General features: G+C 44.5%; 1 long non-coding RNA gene across 1 annotated transcript; it reads left to right on the forward strand.

Annotated features, from left to right (window-relative positions):
- The first annotated feature begins 272 nt into the window (after positions 1-272).
- LOC134935300 (uncharacterized) lies at positions 273-2,812 on the forward strand. The gene is made up of 3 exons (XR_010180038.1): positions 273-373; positions 2,386-2,535; positions 2,645-2,812. It is a non-coding gene; the product is annotated as an uncharacterized LOC134935300 (long non-coding RNA).
- Positions 2,813-20,161: the final 17,349 nt, after the last annotated feature.

The following is a 20,161-nucleotide window of genomic DNA, read 5'->3' on the forward strand; positions in this document are numbered from 1 at the left end:
TCAGGTGATGGTGGTTACGGCTGCTACTCTTGGCTCCTTACTCCATTGTCCCAACCTGATTCTCCTGCTGAACACAGTTACAATCATGCACATAAGGCTACGCGGAATGTGATAGAAAGATGTTTTGGTGTGCTGAAATCACGGTTTCGGTGTCTGGATAAATCTGCAGGCCTTTTGTTGTATAGTCCCTCAAAGGTGACTAGGATTGTGTTCTGCTGCTGTTTTCTCCATAATCTGTGTTTAAGTCAACATCTGGCAGATGATGAGGGAGAAAGCAGTCAGCAAGCAGAGGAGTTAGAAACATCTGGTGACAGTGTGAGTACATATGTAGGGAGGCAGGTACGGCAAGAAGTGATTCAGCGGTATTTTTCGGGTAAGTTTTTGTTGGATGTAATTATCCTTGACTAAACACTTTGCAATACAAACAATTGTGTGTTTTGTTACTTACTGTTTGTTGTTTATTTATAGTGGTGTGTACATTGTAGTTAGTTTATGTTATCAATACATTGTCATTCATTACCCCAGAAAAACATACATACATACATAGCAGCTTCTACAATGTTTGAGACGGACACAGGAAGTTGTGTGTTTGCCTAAAAATTTTATTTATTGCGTTACACAAATGTTTTTTTTGTATTATTTTTTGCGCTTGTGTGTGCTGGGTGCTGTGCTTTGTGCTGGCTCACTGGCACGTGCTCGGGAGGATCGCCGAACAGGGGAGGTTACTGGCGTTTGGCTAGGGGTCGTGGTTCCAGAGCTGGAGGTCACTTGTTGTGCTGCCATCAATGATATGTTGTTGCTTAAATTATTTATGCTGGCATTCAGTTGTGTGTTGGTTGCAGTGTGGCTGGCTACAATCCGGGATAATGATTCATTCACAACCTGGTTGTGCTGTATTAGTTGTATGAGTGTTTGGTGCTGGCGCTGTTGCTCATCAATGATGCGCGTTAAATGAGCCAGCATTTGGTTGTTGTCTGCCCGTATTTGCTCCATAGATGTTGCGATTCGGCCTACTTGGACAATCAGTCTGCCCGAGTTGCGACTAATGCGCGGTAGATGATGGGGCAGACTGGCAAGGTGTTGGGTATGTGCGGTCAGGCTGGCATTGCTTTGGGTCTGTTGGCTTGTCCAACTGGACCAAAAGTCATCTGGAATTTGTGGCTGGGGTGGAGCTTGGACCAGTTGTGGACTCATGGAGGCTTGGGGGATATCCTGCGGCTGTATTGGCTTGCTCGGGTCAACAGGTGTTAGTTGCAGTGTGAATGTTGCCTGTTGGTCTTGTCCCTGCTGGTCCACGTCGGGCATCAAGCTTGGCTCTGTATGGGGTGGCCAACATGCACTGTTTACTTTACAAATACAGGTTGAGAGTATCCCTTATCCAAAATGCTTGGGACCAGAGGTATTTTGGATATTGGATTTTTCCGTATTTTGGAATAATTGCATACCATAATGAGACATCATGGTGATGGGACCTAAATCTAAGCACAGAATGCATTTATGTTACATATACACCTTATACACACAGCCTGAAGGTCATTTTAGCCAATATTTTTTATAACTTTGTGCATTAAGCAAAGTGTGTGTACATTCACACAATTCATTTATGTTTCATATACATCTTATACACACAGCCTGAAAGTCATTTAATACAATATTTTAATAACTTTGTGTATTAAACAAAGTTTGTGTACATTGAACCATCAAAAAACAAAGGTTTCATTATCTCACTCTCACTCAAAAAACTCCGTATTTCGGAATATTCCGTATTTCTGAATATTTGGATATGGGATACTCAACCTGTAATATATTTGCTAGTTCTAAACATTTCTACATTCATAATACTCCATTATTTTTGTATTTTGAGTTGTGTTTTTAAACTTAAAATTTATTTGGTTTCCAAACACATATATACCATCACAGGCGTGCACATAGACTGACTTGCGGAATCCTCACCTAACTACCTCCCCTCCACAGCATTACAGTGTTCTGTCACCTCCCCTGTCCAGGATATAGACTGCTTACCTGGATAGTCCAGAGGAGCGGAGCAAGTAAGCAGTCTACATACAGGACAGGGGAGGTGTGTGAACACTATAATGGTGTGGAGGGGGTGGTGGTGGATTTATTTCAGTCAGTAATGTGGTGTTATTTTTATGTGCACGTGTGTGGCCTAAATTTAAACAAATGTCTGTTCATTTTTAAATTTGATGTTGGCGATAGCAACCACTAAGACATTGAAAAATTCTGCATTTGCACCTTAAAAAATTTAAGACGTAACATCGCATTGGTTGTTATGGCAAACATGTAATCTCAACTACAACTCACATCATAGTAACTGTACTGTGTAGATTATTTGCTATGTGTTTAGTTTATGTTTTGACTCACCAGATAACTGAGGTGATCTGGGCTCATCACTCTGTGGACTCGCCAATAGTGCCTGTGGTGGCTGGGGTGAGACTGCAGAAATGCGCCGCCTGGGTGGGGAAGATGGATCCGCAGATTCAGAGACAAGACGCCGTGTCTTACTTGGCCTCCTGGGTAAGTGACCCGAGCCCTGTGATGGTCGCCTTAGAGGAGGGCGGCTTACAGAAGCTGAACCTATGAGAATATATAAACATTAATATTTTGTACTTCTATGTGTTTGCAGAATATGTGACTACAGTGAATTCTTACCTGCAATCCCAGCATCATCCTGAGTTGTCTGTGGCCTGTCTGGCCGGCTGGTCTGTCGGACTGTTGAAAAAGTTGAAAAAACATTATGACCATACTTTGTAAAAAAATGCTAACTGCAAAGCATTAGTGTACTGTAACCATCTTGTACGTATTGTAAATTAAACTAATTTCTGCTTAAGATCTTCGTGATTCCTTAATTTGTTATGTATATAAAAATGTACATGGTGTTGCACAAAAAAAAATCTGTAACATTGATGAATTATGTGTCAGATATTGCATAGATTGATTACTTGCAACTTGAAACAAAATGTAAATTAAAAGTTTGTTTACAAATCGATTTAAAAAAAAACACATCATAACAAGCTGCTATTAAATACAACAGCTATGTCAAAGCAATATCTCATATTAATTATTGGAACTACACATACCAGCATGCACTGCACCTGATTTTGCATTATAAATTAAAAAAACTACAGCCAAGGCAAGATGGGAAATGCAGTTTCAAAACACAAAAACAGCTTAAGGGTGCATAGGCCTGCAATACATGACCAACAATGTATGCATACTTTTAAAAAATAATTTTTCCTGCATTATCATTTTGCACACTTTAAAATATAATTTCTAATTATCAAACTCACCATCCTGCGTGGGTCGGTCCGAATCCCGGACATGAGTTGCAGACACCACTTCTGCTGGAATCAGTGCCCGCACAGGCTCCTCCCACTCCCGATAGGTTGCCCGGAAAGGGGGTCCACCCCCGGTTTTGCGGGCTGATTTAGCCTCTTTGGCCATCTTGGCCTTGACACGGCGCTTTATGTCATAGAACCTCTTGCGACACGTGTCCTCAGTCCGCCTCACCACACCCTCACTATTTACGGCAACTATTACTTTCCCCCACAGGACAGACTTCCTGCGGGAGGACACCTTGGCAGCATCCTGCCCAAACAATTGCCGATGGTGCTTCATGAGCTCACGCACCAACGCCATGTTTTCAGCATAGCTGAACTTAATATTCCTGCCAGTCTTGGTAGTGGTGCGTGGCTGCGGAGCCACAGCACCATCACTCTCACTGGAGAATGCAGCAACAGGCACCCCCTCCTCCTCCTCCTCACTAACCTCCTCCCTCTCACTAACCCCCTCCACCTCACTCACCTCCTCCACCTCACTAACAGCCTCCACCTCACTAACCGCCTCCCTCTCACTAACCTCCTCCACCACACTGACCTCTGAGTCAGACATGAGGACAAACGACACAAAACACAGAAAAATAAATACAGAAAATAGAGATGAGCGGGTTCGGTTCCTCGGAATCCGAACCCGCCCGAACTTCATGTTTTTTTACACGGGTCCGAGCGACTCGGATCTTCCCGCCTTGCTCGGTTAACCCGAGCGCGCCCGAACGTCATCATCCCGCTGTCGGATTCTCGCGAGACTCGGATTCTATATAAGGAGCCGCGCGTCGCCGCCATTTTCACACGTGCATTGAGATTGATAGGGAGAGGACGTGGCTGGCGTCCTCTCCGTTTATAGAGAGTGAGACTAGAGTAGAGAGAGACACAGTAGTAATTTTGGGGAGCATTAGGAGGAGTACTTTAGGAGGAGTACTACTACTTGCTGAAGTGATAGATAGATAGTGTGACTGTATAATATATATCTGACTTGTGGGGGAGACACTGACAGTGGGGAGCAGTTAGAGTCTGAGAGCAGGACTCAGGAGTACATATAACGTACAGTGCACACTTTTGCTGCCAGAGTGCCACACTGCCATTGTGACCACACTGACCACCAGTATAATATATATTGTGATTGTCTGCTTAGGAGTACTACTTGCAAGTTGCTGATAGTGTGACCAGTGACCCGACCACCAGTTTATAATAATCACCACCAGTTTAATATATATAATATATATATATATATCATTGTATATAATATATATATAATATTGTATACCACCTACCCATGGTTTTTTTTTTTCTTTCTTCTTGATACATACTACTATAGTAGCTTACTGTAGCAGTCTGCGGTGCTGCTGAGCTGACAGTGTCCAGCAGGTCCGTCATCAGTCATTACATAATAAATATATATTATATACCTGTCCGGCTGCAGTACTAGTGATATTATATATATATATATATTGATTTCATCTCATTATCATCCAGTCTATATTAGCAGCAGACACAGTACGGTAGTCCACGGCTGTAGCTACCTCTGTGTCGGCAGTCGCTGGTCCATCCATAATTGTATACCACCTACCCGTGGTTTTTTTTTTTCTTTCTTCTTGATACATACTACTATAGTAGCTTACTGTAGCAGTCTGCGGTGCTGCTGAGCTGACAGTGTCCAGCAGGTCCGTCATCAGTCATTAGTACATAATAAATATATATTATATACCTGTCCGGCTGCAGTACTAGTGTGATATTATATATATATATATTGATTTCATCTCATTATCATCCAGTCTATATTAGCAGCAGACACAGTACGGTAGTCCACGGCTGTAGCTACCTCTGTGTCGGCAGTCGCTGGTCCATCCATAATTGTATACCACCTACCCGTGGTTTTTTTTTTTCTTTCTTCTTGATACATACTACTATAGTAGCTTACTGTAGCAGTCTGCGGTGCTGCTGAGCTGACAGTGTCCAGCAGGTCCGTCATCAGTCATTAGTACATAATAAATATATATTATATACCTGTCCGGCTGCAGTACTAGTGTGATATTATATATATATATATATATATATATTGATTTCATCTCATTATCATCCAGTCTATATTAGCAGCAGACACAGTACGGTAGTCCACGGCTGTAGCTACCTCTGTGTCGGCAGTCGCTGGTCCATCCATAATTGTATACCACCTACCCGTGGTTTTTTTTTTTCTTTCTTCTTGATACATACTACTATAGTAGCTTACTGTAGCAGTCTGCGGTGCTGCTGAGCTGACAGTGTCCAGCAGGTCCGTCATCAGTCATTAGTACATAATAAATATATATTATATACCTGTCCGGCTGCAGTACTAGTGTGATATTATATATATATATATATTGATTTCATCTCATTATCATCCAGTCTATATTAGCAGCAGACACAGTACGGTAGTCCACGGCTGTAGCTACCTCTGTGTCGGCAGTCGCTGGTCCATCCATAATTGTATACCACCTACCCGTGGTTTTTTTTTTTCTTTCTTCTTGATACATACTACTATAGTAGCTTACTGTAGCAGTCTGCGGTGCTGCTGAGCTGACAGTGTCCAGCAGGTCCGTCATCAGTCATTAGTACATAATAAATATATATTATATACCTGTCCGGCTGCAGTACTAGTGATATTATATATATATATATTGATTTCATCTCATTATCATCCAGTCTATATTAGCAGCAGACACAGTACGGTAGTCCACGGCTGTAGCTACCTCTGTGTCTTTTAGTTGTGCCTATTAAAATATGGAGAACAAAAATGTTGAGGTTCCAAAATTAGGGAAAGATCAAGATCCACTTCCACCTCGTGCTGAAGCTGCTGCCACTAGTCATGGCCGAGACGATGAAATGCCAGCAACGTCGTCTGCCAAGGCCGATGCCCAATGTCATAGTACAGAGCATGTAAAATCCAAAACACCAAATATCAGTAAAAAAAGGACTCCAAAACCTAAAATAAAATTGTCGGAGGAGAAGCGTAAACTTGCCAATATGCCATTTACCACACGGAGTGGCAAGGAACGGCTGAGGCCCTGGCCTATGTTCATGGCTAGTGGTTCAGCTTCACATGAGGATGGAAGCACTCAGCCTCTCGCTAGAAAACTGAAAAGACTCAAGCTGGCAAAAGCACCGCAAAGAACTGTGCGTTCTTCCAAATCCCAAATCCACAAGGAGAGTCCAATTGTGTCGGTTGCGATGCCTGACCTTCCCAACACTGGACGTGAAGAGCATGCGCCTTCCACCATTTGCACGCCCCCTGCAAGTGCTGGAAGGAGCACCCGCAGTCCAGTTCCTGATAGTCAGATTGAAGATGTCAGTGTTGAAGTACACCAGGATGAGGAGGATATGGGTGTTGCTGGCGCTGGGGAGGAAATTGATAAGGAGGATTCTGATGGTGAGGTGGTTTGTTTAAGTCAGGCACCCGGGGAGACACCTGTTGTCCGTGGGAGGAATAGGGCCGTTGACATGCCTGGTGAAAATACCAAAAAAATCAGCTCTTCGGTGTGGAAGTATTTCACCAGAAATGCGGACAACATTTGTCAAGCCGTGTGTTGCCTTTGTCAAGCTGTAATAAGTAGGGGTAAGGACGTTAACCACCTCGGAACATCCTCCCTTATACGTCACCTGCAGCGCATTCATAATAAGTCAGTGACAAGTTCAAAAACTTTGGGCGACAGCGGAAGCAGTCCACTGACCAGTAAATCCCTTCCTCTTGTAACCAAGCTCACGCAAACCACCCCACCAACTCCCTCAGTGTCAATTTCCTCCTTCCCCAGGAATGCCAATAGTCCTGCAGGCCATGTCACTGGCAATTCTGACGAGTCCTCTCCTGCCTGGGATTCCTCCGATGCATCCTTGCGTGTAACGCCTACTGCTGCTGGCGCTGCTGTTGTTGCTGCTGGGAGTCGATGGTCATCCCAGAGGGGAAGTCGTACTCGTAAGACCACTTTTACTACTTCCACCAAGCAATTGACTGTCCAACAGTCCTTTGCGAGGAAGATGAAATATCACAGCAGTCATCCTGCTGCAAAGCGGATAACTGAGGCCTTGGCATCCTGTGTGGTGAGAAACGTGGTTCCGGTATCCATCATTACTGCAGAGCCAACTAGAGACTTGTTGGAGGTACTGTGTCCCCGGTACCAAATACCATCTAGGTTCCATTTCTCTAGGCAGGCGATACCGAAAATGTACACAGACCTCAGAAAAAGAGTCACCAGTGTCCTAAAAAATGCAGCTGTACCCAATGTCCACTTAACCACGGACATGTGGACAAGTGGAGCAGGGCAGGGTCAGGACTATATGACTGTGACAGCCCACTGGGTAGATGTATGGACTCCCGCCGCAAGAACAGCAGCGGCGGCACCAGTAGCAGCATCTCGCAAACGCCAACTCTTTCCTAGGCAGGCTACGCTTTGTATCACCGGTTTCCAGAATACGCACACAGCTGAAAACCTCTTACGGCAACTGAGGAAGATCATCGCGGAATGGCTTACCCCAATTGGACTCTCCTGTGGATTTGTGGCATCGGACAACGCCAGCAATATTGTGTGTGCATTAAATATGGGCAAATTCCAGCACGTCCCATGTTTTGCACATACCTTGAATTTGGTGGTGCAGAATTTTTTAAAAAACGAGAGGGGCGTGCAAGAGATGCTGTCGGTGGCCAGAAGAATTGCGGGACACTTTCGGCGTACAGGCACCACGTACAGAAAACTGGCGCCCCACCAAAAACGCCTGAACCTGCCCTGCCATCATCTGAAGCAAGAAGTGGTAACGAGGTGGAATTCAACCCTCTATATGCTTCAGAGGTTGGAGGAGCAGCAAAAGGCCATTCAAGCCTATACAATTGAGCACGATATAGGAGGTGGAATGCACCTGTCTCAAGCGCAGTGGAGAATGATTTCAACGTTGTGCAAGGTTCTGCAACCTTTTGAACTTGCCACACGTGAAGTCAGTTCAGACACTGCCAGCCTGAGTCAGGTCATTCCCCTCATCAGGCTTTTGCAGAAGAAGCTGGAGGCATTGAAGGAGGAGCTAAAAGGGAGCGATTCCGCTAGGCATGTGGGACTTGTGGATGCAGCCCTTAATTCGCTTAACAAGGATTCACGGGTGGTCAATCTGTTGAAATCAGAGCACTACATTTTGGCCACCGTGCTCGATCCTAGATTTAAAACCTACCTTGGATCTCTCTTTCCGGCAGACACAAGTCTGCTGGGGTTCAAAGACCTGCTGGTGACAAAATTGTCAAGTCAAGCGGAACGCGACCTGTCAACATCTCCTCCTTCACATTCTCCCGCAACTGGGGGTGCGAGGAAAAGGCTCAGAATTCCGAGCCCACCCGCTGGCGGTGATGCAGGGCAGTCTGGAGCGACTGCTGATGCTGACATCTGGTCCGGACTGAAGGACCTGACAACGATTACGGACATGTCGTCTACTGTCACTGCATATGATTCTCTCACCATTGAAAGAATGGTGGAGGATTATATGAGTGACCGCATCCAAGTAGGCACGTCAGACAATACTGGCAGGAAAAAGAGGCAATTTGGAGGCCCTTGCACAAACTGGCTTTATTCTACCTAAGTTGCCCTCCCACAAGTGTGTACTCCGAAAGAGTGTTTAGTGCCGCCGCTCACCTTGTCAGCAATCGGCGTACGAGGTTACTTCCAGAAAATGTGGAGAAGATGATGTTCATTAAAATGAATTATAATCAATTCCTCCGTGGAGACATTGACCAGCAGCAATTGCCTCCACAAAGTACACAGGGAGCTGAGATGGTGGATTCCAGTGGGGACGAATTGATAATCTGTGAGGAGCGGGATGTACACGGTGATATATCGGAGGATGATGATGAGGTGGACATCTTGCCTCTGTAGAGCCAGTTTGTGCAAGGAGAGATTAATTGCTTCTTTTTCGGTGGGGGTCCAAACCAACCCGTCATTTCAGTCACAGTCGTGTGGCAGACCCTGTCACTGAAATGATGGGTTGGTTAAAGTGTGCATGTCCTGTTTATACAACATAAGGGTGGGTGGGAGGGCCCAAGGACAATTCCATCTTGCACCTCTTTTTTCTTTCATTTTTATTTGCGTCATGTGCTGTTTGGGGAGTGTTTTTTGGAAGGGCCATCCTGCGTGACACTGCAGTGCCACTCCTAGATGGGCCCGGTGTTTGTGTCGGCCACTAGGGTCGCTTATCTTACTCACACAGCTACCTCATTGCGCCTCTTTTTTTCTTCTTTGCGTCATGTGCTGTTTGGGGGGGTGTTTTTTGGAAGGGCCATCCTGCGTGACACTGCAGTGCCACTCCTAGATGGGCCAGGTGTTTGTGTCGGCCACTAGGGTCGCTACTCGCTTAGCTTACTCACACAGCTACCTCATTGCGCCTCTTTTTTTCTTTGCGTCATGTGCTGTTTGGGGAGTGTTTTTTGGAAGGGCCATCCTGCGTGACACTGCAGTGCCACTCCTAGATGGGCCCGGTGTTTGTGTCGGCCACTAGGGTCGCTTATCTTACTCACACAGCTACCTCATTGCGCCTCTTTTTTTCTTTGCGTCATGTGCTGTTTGGGGAGTGTTTTTTGGAAGGGCCATCCTGCGTGACACTGCAGTGCCACTCCTAGATGGGCCCGGTGTTTGTGTCGGCCACTAGGGTCGCTTAGCTTAGTCATCCAGCGACCTCGGTGCAAATTTTAGGACTAAAAATAATATTGTGAGGTGTGAGGTATTCAGAATAGACTGAAAATGAGTGGAAATTATGGATTTTGAGGTTAATAATACTTTGGGATCAAAATGACCCCCAAATTCTATGATTTAAGCTGTTTTTTAGTGTTTTTTGAAAAAAAACACCCGAATCCAAAACACACCCGAATCCGACAAAAAAAATTCGGTGAGGTTTTGCCAAAACGCGGTCGAACCCAAAACACGGCCGCGGAACCGAACCCAAAACCAAAACACAAAACTCGAAAAATTTCAAGTGCACATCTCTAACAGAAAACACACTCCTCCACTACTACTACTACACACCACACAGCCAACACACACGCTCACTCACTCACAAACAATGACAAAAGACTATAAAAAAAAAACAAGGACAAAAAAGTTTACAAACTGTGAAAAAACAATACTACAAATATGACAAGACTACTTACACACACAGTACAGCACTCAACAATCACAAAACTCCTCACCAAATCCACCAAAAACTCCACCAAACTCACCAACTACAAATACACCTTCCTCTCTCCTCTCCACTAGCTAAACCCACGAGGTGCGGTGTGTTTGGGGCGGTTTTATAGTAATGTGCACAGACACTCCTCCATCACGAATACAACCAATCACGGACGCGTGACAAAAACGAAACTTAGGACTAGAAACGCGGCCGCGAAATAAAAATCACTGCCGTAACAGACATGTGACGCAGTCGTAAAATACACTAAAAACACGGCCGCAAAACAACCAAATCGGCCGCATTCTACACCAGAAAACCACGAATGACATCGACATCGGACAAAACAAAAAATACGAATACGACAGCTTAGTAAATCCGTCGTAACAAATTCAAAAAGTTGCAGTTTTACACTTTCGATGTCATTCGTGATTATTCTCCCACCAAATCGGGAGAATTACGAATATTAGTAAATATACCCCAGAGAGAGAGTATGCCAGCACACACCAGAGCGCTATATAACACAGGGATCCCACTATAAATGAGTGTTTTCCCTTATAGCTGCCTATTTTATATATACTGCGCCTAAATTTAGTGCCCCCCCTCTCTTTTTTACCCTTGTGTAGCTTGACAACTGCAGGGGAGAGCCAGGGAGCGTCCTTCCAGCGGAGCTGTGAGGGAAAAATGGCGCCAGTGAGACTTCCGGTTCCGGTGCCTGCATGAGGAGACGCTGATCTTTACAGCTCTCCCGCACCTCCGAATAACGGGCCGTACAGAGCCTCCATTCCGCCGTGGACAGCGGCGGTTTTTGCAGTGAGCTCAAGGAGAGAGTGTGGGGCACCACATGGATAGATTTCTATCCGCATCTATGCCCCCCAAAGTGCACAAATCAAAGTCTGAACGTCGGCAGCCGGAATCCAAGATGGCCGCCGCGTCTGATTCTCAGGTGGGGACACATGCTGCTAGCATTGATACACACTCACAGCATGCCTCGCACCCTCCACAACCCACCCCAGACATCCCTGTACCTGCCTCTGATAACCCTGTTACATACACAGATGTTGTAAAGGCAGTACAGGTAGCTATGGGACCAATTATGGATGCACATTCAGCCAAACTGCAACAAGCCATACGTGATATGAAATCACAGGTGAAGCAGCTTTCTAGAACAGTGGTAAATAATGAGCAACGGATTGGGGAGAATTTCCAAGAAGTAACTGAGCTCAAAATACAATATGAACAACTTCAGAAATCCCATTATCAGCTACAAACAAAAGTCGACGCCCTTGAAAATAGGTCACGTCGATGCAATTTATGTGTCGTGGGGTTACCTGAATCGCTTAAAGGACCTGAACTGTTTACCTTTTTACAATCTACCTTGCCTGATCTACTGGATATTGGAGAGGATTGCACGGGCTTGGTAATAGAGCGAGCGCACCGCTTGGGTCCCCCGCGGTCCGGCACAGACAGCAGACCCCGTGTCGTCATTTTCAAAACTCTTAGTTTTGTACACAAGGAGGCTATCTGGGCAGCGTCAAGGCACAACAGAGATCTTAAGTGGATGGGCTCCCGATTGTTTATTTTTCAGGACTATTCTTCTGAAGTAATGAGAGCAAGGAAAGAATTTGCACCTCTTTGTACTAAACTGGTGAAAGACAAAAGGAAATTTGCCTTGTTATTTCCAGCACGTCTCCGTCTCTTTGAAGGCAATGCATTTAAAGATTTCTCCACAGTCGGGGATGCGGAGGGATACCTACGTGAACTTACTCAGTCAGATTACAGCCCCTCTGGAGACCCAGCTGATCTATAATGTGCCCTGAGATGTGAGATTCAATAGTCTTATATATCCCTAAAGAGATATCCACGTGCAGTCTGCAATGTCCTTTGTATATGCATAGTTACAGCCTCGGCTGATACTTAGTGACTTCCTTGCAGTCTCCTAGCTAACAATACATTTGCCTTTCTCTTTTTTTTTTTTTTTTTCTCTTCCTTTTTAATCTCTGGTTATTGTTGCTAGATTGTCCCCCTCCGCTGGCTTAGATCATATCTAAAGTCTCATTGCTCCTTTTGGTTTAAAAATTACATGCTTGTCTTTTTGCAATCACTGTTCAGAATGCATTTGGCCAGAGATAGTTTTATAGAAATGATGATTAAGGGTATAGAACTTCATATGGTATTTTAGGCAATGCTTATCCATGTGACCCTTCTGTATCCACTCTGACCAATGCTTTACTTTTGATCAATAATGGCTCTGTGCCTAACCCTCATATATACAAATACATGAATCACTATGTTTTTTACTATGGAGGTTAAGAGCACCTATCTTGTTATGCTTTATGCTCGTTAGAGTTTACCCGCGTATTAGTTTGACGCGGGAAGATTTCAATCCGGAAGCACACCCAGCATGTGTGCGTAACATAGGAATATACTTCCTTAGCGGAATATATTCACTATGTTTGTTCCCCCAGTTGTTTCTTCCCACCCCCCCTCTTCCCTTTTGCAACTCCGATTTGACTATATTTCTTATCTTATCATCATGTGAGAGGATTTCAATAAGTAAGTTGGGAGTATATTTTACATACATACCTCTTTACTACTCCATATATGGCTAGTCTTACATTGGGTTCTCTTAACGTCGGTGGCTTTCATTCTCCAGTTAAGAGGAAGAAGATATTAATATACCTCAATAGAACAAAAATTGATATAGCATATTTGCAAGAAACTCATTTGCTACCCCCTGAAATGCTAAAATTAAACGCACTACGTTGGAAAGTCCTTCTATCTGCCCCATTCACCTCTAAGGCCAGAGGAGTGGCAATACTGGTGAGGGCATCATTAGTAATCGTTGTACACTCCTCATTAATTGACCCTCAGGGTCGCTATATAATCGCTGAGGTATCAATTGACCAATCTAGATACATACTATGTAATGTGTACGCCCCAAATGTATATGCTAAGGTTTTTTTAATGAAAATTGTAACAAAATTATACGCTTATGGTACTGTCCCTATTCTCTTTGGGGGAGATTTAAATATAGTAGCATCCCCGCTGATGGATGCTTCCTCTTCTCCATACAACAAACGTCGGGTCCCACAGATAGGCATACCGTATATTCTACAACAACTTCAGTTAGTAGATGCATGGAGAGCTGCTCATCCTTTGGAGCGTGATTTTACCTGTCTATCTGCAGCTCATAACACTCTCTCCAGGATAGACTATATTTTTATGTCTGAGCATTTATTTACACGCCTCCTGGATTCTAATATAGAACCTATCTGTGTGTCTGATCACGCTCTGTGTTGGATCAGATTTGCCCTGGTCACGGATAAAGGCCCATTTAAACAATGGCGTTTCCCCTCCCACTTATCTCACTCAAAGTTTAGAGCTGCATTGGAAACCATATGGGCTAATTATCAATCTGATAATAGGGATACCGCCTCTTCTTCCCCCGCACTTTTTTGGCTAGCTTTTAAGCCTGTACTTAGAGGAGAGATTATTTCTTACTGTGCACATAAAGACAAATTGTTCCGTTCCTCATATGTAGAATTGCAAACCAACCTCACTACAGCCTATCAGACATTTAAAACTACACCTACCTCAGCCAATAAATTGGCGTATTTGACACAAAAGACAGCTTTTGATAACATGTTGTCTCAGGCGGAATCTAAATATTCTTTTAACTCTGCCTGCAAATTCTATAAACATGGTAATAGGTCGGGGAAACTTTTATCTAACCTACTCAGAGGCCAACTTACTTCTAACACAATTAAGGCTCTTAAGGATGAAAATGGCAATATCACTTCTGGTGGCAAAGATATCTCCAATATCTTGCACGCCTTCTACTCAAAGTTGTATGCCTTATCGGAAACTAATGCTGAAGAGGCTGCTGCCTTTTGGGACAAGGTTACCCTCCCCCACATATCCCCAGATCAAGCCTCATCTTTAATACAACCTATATCTATTGAGGAAATAAGGCGCGCTATTAAGCACCTTAAAACCAACAAAGCTCCTGGTCCAGATGGAATCTCTAATGACTTCTATAAGATTTTGGGCCCTAAAATAGAAGATGCCCTTCTGGTCTTCTTTAATATGCTTATATCAGGATCAGACCCCCCTCTATACTTTAATTCCGCCCTGTTGAAACTTCTACATAAACCTGGTCGTGACCCTCTCTTGCCTGGATCTTACCGCCCAATTTCCCTCCTGAACACAGATTATAATCTATATACTAAAATTTTAGCTGATAGACTTAAACTTATTCTTCCGAATATCATACACGAAGACCAAACAGGGTTTATTATGGGTCGTCACTCAGTGGGGAATGTTCGGAAAGTCCTTGCAGTTATGCAATGGCTAGAATCCTCTAACTCCTCTAACTCCCAAAGTCCCAATGCCATTCTATCACTTGATGCAGAAAAAGCGTTTGATTTAGTAGCCTGGGACCACTTGTTTGATTGTATACATAGATTTGGCACCCCCACTGAATTTATTATGATTTTACAAAGATTATATAAGGGCTCCTCTACGCAAATTTTAAGTAATAGTTATCTCTCTCACCCCTTTTCAATTTTACAGGGCACAAGACAAGGTTGCCCCCTCTCTCCCCTCCTCTTCGCTATGGCATTAGAACCATTAGCTGTAGCTCTTCGCTCAAATCCCCTGTATACTGGCATTAAAATTAAGGATGTTGAAGTCAAATTGAGCCTATTCGCGGATGATATGCTGCTATTTATTTCTCAGCCTTTGCAGTCGCTTACAGCTATTACTTCCATAATAGACAATTTTAGTGCGTTTTCAGGCTTTAAGGTAAACTATTCGAAATCACAGCTCCTTCCTATAATGACAGAAACTAATTACTTTCACTCACACCCCACATTAGCTAGGTTTACTATCTGTCGCACCCCTCTTAAATATCTGGGCATCCTCATTCCGACTACTCTTAGCTCACTTTATACGATCAATTTCCCACCAATACTGACTTCAATTGCAAAATTAATCGACCACTGGATACACTTGCCCCTCTCGTTAACCGGCAGAATTGCTGTTATAAAAAGTGTGTTGTTTCCTAAGCTTTCATATATACTGCAAATGCTCCCCCTTTGTCTTTCAAAACGAGATACCAAAATCCTAAACGCCCAACTTACTAAATTTATATGGCAAGGTAAGAGACCGCGCATTGCTTTTTCCAAATTGACCCTCCCAAAGGCGCAGGGAGGCTTCGCTGTGCCAGATGTAACCATTTTTACTCAAGCAGCTCATTTTCTGTATATATCGGACTGGTTAGGGCAAACCTCAGTATTTACTAATACTGCATTGGAGGATGCACTTTTTTTTCCCTTTTCCTCTAATGCACTATTACATTCTCCCAAATCGTTGATCCCAGCACACATTCTCTCCAATGTATTATTTGCAGATGTTTATAGAAGCTGGTGTACTATCAATAAACGCTTGCATAGGGACCATACTGACACCCCTTTCATTACCTTTTGGGGAAATCCTAATTTTATTCCAGGTTTGGAGAACTCACTATATTTGAACTGGAAAGAGAAAGGGATAATAGCGATAAAAGATATTTTTGATCCAGGTGGCACTATACGTACCTTTGACTACCTCCAAGATACTTTTAGTCTTCAGAAGGGGTGGTTCTTTATGTACCTACAAGCTAGGCACTATGCTCAGTCGAAAACTGTGAAACCAGCTGTGACACAACCCAGAGATGTTATTTTAGATACCATGGCTTTTATTAAAATCAAAACATACAAAATTCTGTATTTATATCCATTTTTATTGGAGACATCTATGGTAGCGGCTTGGTCTCGCTCCCTTCGGAGCTGGACTCGAGACATCCCATCTATTCAGTCATCTGCAGTTTGGACAGGGCATTGTGAGATCACCCTAAAACGTATCCCTTCTGCTGCATTGCAGGAAACATATTTGCGGATTATACATAGGGCATACATCTCCCCAGCGCAAAGAAGATTTATGGTAGCTGAAGAAACAGGCAGATGCCCAAAATGCTCTACTAGTAGGGCCGATTTTTTTCATAACTTCTGGGAATGTGGAAAAATAAGACGATTTTGGGATAAAGTTATCGATTATATTAATAAACTTTTTTCCCTCAGTCTTGTTAAAGCCCCTATTCCCTGCCTGTTATTAAATTTTGATGAATGGGATTTAGGTTTAGGTAAGTCCTCACTGTCTCCTATATTAACAGTTATTCTGACCATTGCCTGTAAACTTATTCTAAAACACTGGATTTCTAGATCCCCCCCCCTTTCTACATGAACTTCAATCAGATATCTTAAAGATGCTTTATTATGAACGAAGTGCTGCTTTTCCAGAAGTTGAGACAGGGGTAGTGAGGTTTTATAAAAAATGGGGTGAATATATAAATAGACTTCCTCAAGATATACAAGATCAACTACAGAGAGTATTCGAAGGCACTGACTGGTACCTAAGACAGAAAATAATGTAATTCTTATCCGCTATGATAAGTTATTGTTATATTTCGGAGTTGATATTACCTCTTCCCTCCTTCCCTTAGTTTTGTGTCCCTCCTTACCCTCTACTCCTTTGTCTCTATCTTATCATATTATGTAAAAACTTTTTCCTTTTATTTGAGGTTATCCACTCATACCTGGTACACTGGATCTGAATAACGGGATTATTGTACTGTATTCTAACATCCTTTTGAATGTAACAATTGTTATGTAAATCGTGACTCTTTACCCAAATTTATTAGGCATTACTTAGCATTGATTGTCACTCTTTGATTTCATACTTTAATGCCTTGAAAATGCCAATGTAATGATGTTGCAATGCACCGATGTACCAATATTATTGTTATGATATTGTTCTTTATATATCAATGGAAAAATTTGTAAAAACCTAATAAATCGTTTATTAAAAAAAAAAAAAAAATGGCGCCAGTGTGCTGAGGGAGATGGCCCCGTCCCTTTTCCGGCGGACTTCTCCCGCTTTTTCTGGAATTCTGGCAGGGGTATTTTTACACCTATATAGCCTTCCTGACTATATATGGTGTAGATTTGCCAGCCAAGGTGTCTTATATTGCCCTCAGGGCGCCCCCCCCCCCCCCAGCGCCCTGCACCCACCAGTGACCGGAGTGTGAGGTGTGCATGAGGAGCAATGGCGCACAGCTGCAGTGCTGTGCGCTACCTTGTTGAAGACTGAAGTCTTCTGCCGTCGATTTTCCGGAACACTTCTTGCTTCTGGCTCTGTAAGGGGGCCGGCGGCGCGGCTCCGGGAACGAACACCAAGGTCGGGTCCTGCGGTCGATCCCTCTGGAGCTAATGGTGTCCAGTAGCCTAAGAAGCCCAAACTACCACCAGTTAGGTAGGTTCGCTTCTTCTCCCCTTAGTCCCTCGCTGCAGTGAGTCTGTTGCCAGCAGATCTCACTGTAAAATAAAAAACCTAAATATACTTTCTTTCTAGGAGCTCAGGAGAGCCCCTAGTGTGCATCCAGCTCAGCCGGGCACAAGATTCTAACTGAAGTCTGGAGGAGGGTCATAGTGGGAGGAGCCAGTGCACACCAGTAGTCTAAAGCTTTCTTTATAGTTGTGCCCAGTCTCCTGCGGAGCCGCTATTCCCCATGGTCCTTACGGAGTCCCAGCATCCACTTAGGACGTCAGAGAAATCTATTTAGTACTTACTGAGAAGTAGTATATGTAGGGATTTTCTCTACCCTTAGTATAGTGCATGGACCTGAATGTCTCCTCTAATACCACCCATAACTTCTACCCCATTTTCCTTACCATCCAGCACGTATCTCAAGAATGGCAGGAAGGTGCGGGGAAGCATGAGTATGCAGTCTGTGCAGCCTGTGCAAATGCCAGCACAATGCCTCTCTAATGTTACAGGCAGCTCACTGGTCAGCCCCCGGTTTTGTGTTCCACCCTTTCCCAGCCCCAGTGTGCAAAAAACTGTATCATTTTAAACATGACTTGATCACTGGAAATTATGAATTCTATTACACTTTTCTCTGACGTCCTAGTGGATGCTGGGCACTCCGTAAGGACCATGGGGAATAGCGGCTCCACAGGAGACTGGGCACAACTAAAGAAAGCTTTAGGACTACCTGGTGTGCACTGGCTCCTCCCTCTATGACCCTCTTCCAGACCTCAGTTAGAATCTTGTGCCCGGCTGAGCTGGATGCACACTAGGGGCTCTCCTGAGCTCCTAGAAAAGAAAGTATATTTTAGGTTTTTTATTTTCAGTGAGATCTGCTGGCAACAGACTCACTGCTACGAGGGACTAAGGGGAGAAGAAGCGAACCTACCTGCTTGCAGCTAGCTTGGGCTTCTTAGGCTACTGGACACCATTAGCTCCAGAGGGATCGAACACAGGGCCCGACCTCGATTGTCCGGTCCCGGAGCCGCGCCGCCGCCCCCCTTACAGAGCCAGAAGCATGAAGATGGTCCTGAAAATCGGCGGCAGAAGACTTCGGTCTTCAACAAGGTAGCGCACAGCACTGCAGCTGTGCGCCATTGCTCCTCATGCACACCTCACACTCCGGTCACTGGTGGGTGCAGGGCACTGGGGGGGGGGGGGGGGGGGTGCCCTGAGCAGCAATATTAACACCTTGGCTGGAAAAATAATCACAATATATAGTCCCAGAGGCTATATATGTGAAAAATACCCCTGCCAGGATCCATAAAAAAGCGGGAGAAAGTCAGCCGTAAAAGGGGCGGGGCTATCTCCCTCAGCACACTGGCGCCATTTTCTCTTCACAGTGCAGCTGGAAGACAGCTCCCCAGGCTCTCCCCTGTAGTTTTCAAGCTCAAAGGGTTAAAAAGAGAGGGGGGGCACTAAATTTAGGCGCAAATCTGTGTATTATAGCAGCTATAAGGGAAAAATCACTGTGGGTAGTGTGAATCCCTGCATTATATAGCGCTCTGGTGTGTGCTGGCATACTCTCTCTCTGTCTCCCCAAAGGACTTTGTGGGGTCCTGTCCTCAGTCAGAGCATTCCCTGTGTGTGTGTGCGGTGTGTCGGTACGGCTGTGTCGACATGATTGATGAGGAGGCTTATGTGGAGGCGGAGCAGATGCCGATAAATGTGATGTCGCCCCCTGTGGGGCCGACACCAGAGTGGATGGATAGGTGGAAGGTATTAACCGACAGTGTCAACTCCTTACATAAAAGGCTGGATGACGTAACAGCTGTGGGACAGCCGGCTTCTCAGCCCGTGCCTGCCCAGGCGTCTCAAAGGCCATCAGGGGCTCAAAAACGCCCGCTACCTCAGATGGCAGACACAGATGTCGACACGGAGTCTGACTCCAGTGTCGACGAGGTTGAGACATATACACAATCCACTAGGAACATCCGTTGCATGATCTCGGCAATGAAAAATGTGTTACACATTTCTGACATTAACCCAGGTACCACAAAAAAGGGGTTTTATGTTTGGGGAGAAAAAGCAGACAGTGTTTTGTTCCCCCATCAGATGAGTGAATGAAGTGTGTGAAGAAGCGTGGGTTCCCCCGATAAGAAACTGGTAATTTCTAAAAAGTTACTGATGGCGTACCCTTTCCCGCCAGAGGATAGGTCACGTTAGGAGATATCCCCTAGGGTGGATAAGGCGCTCACACGTTTGTCAAAAAAGGTGGCACTGCCGTCTTA

This window comes from Pseudophryne corroboree, chromosome 6 (assembly GCF_028390025.1).
Source record: "Pseudophryne corroboree isolate aPseCor3 chromosome 6, aPseCor3.hap2, whole genome shotgun sequence".
NCBI classification, from domain to species: domain Eukaryota; kingdom Metazoa; phylum Chordata; class Amphibia; order Anura; family Myobatrachidae; genus Pseudophryne; species Pseudophryne corroboree.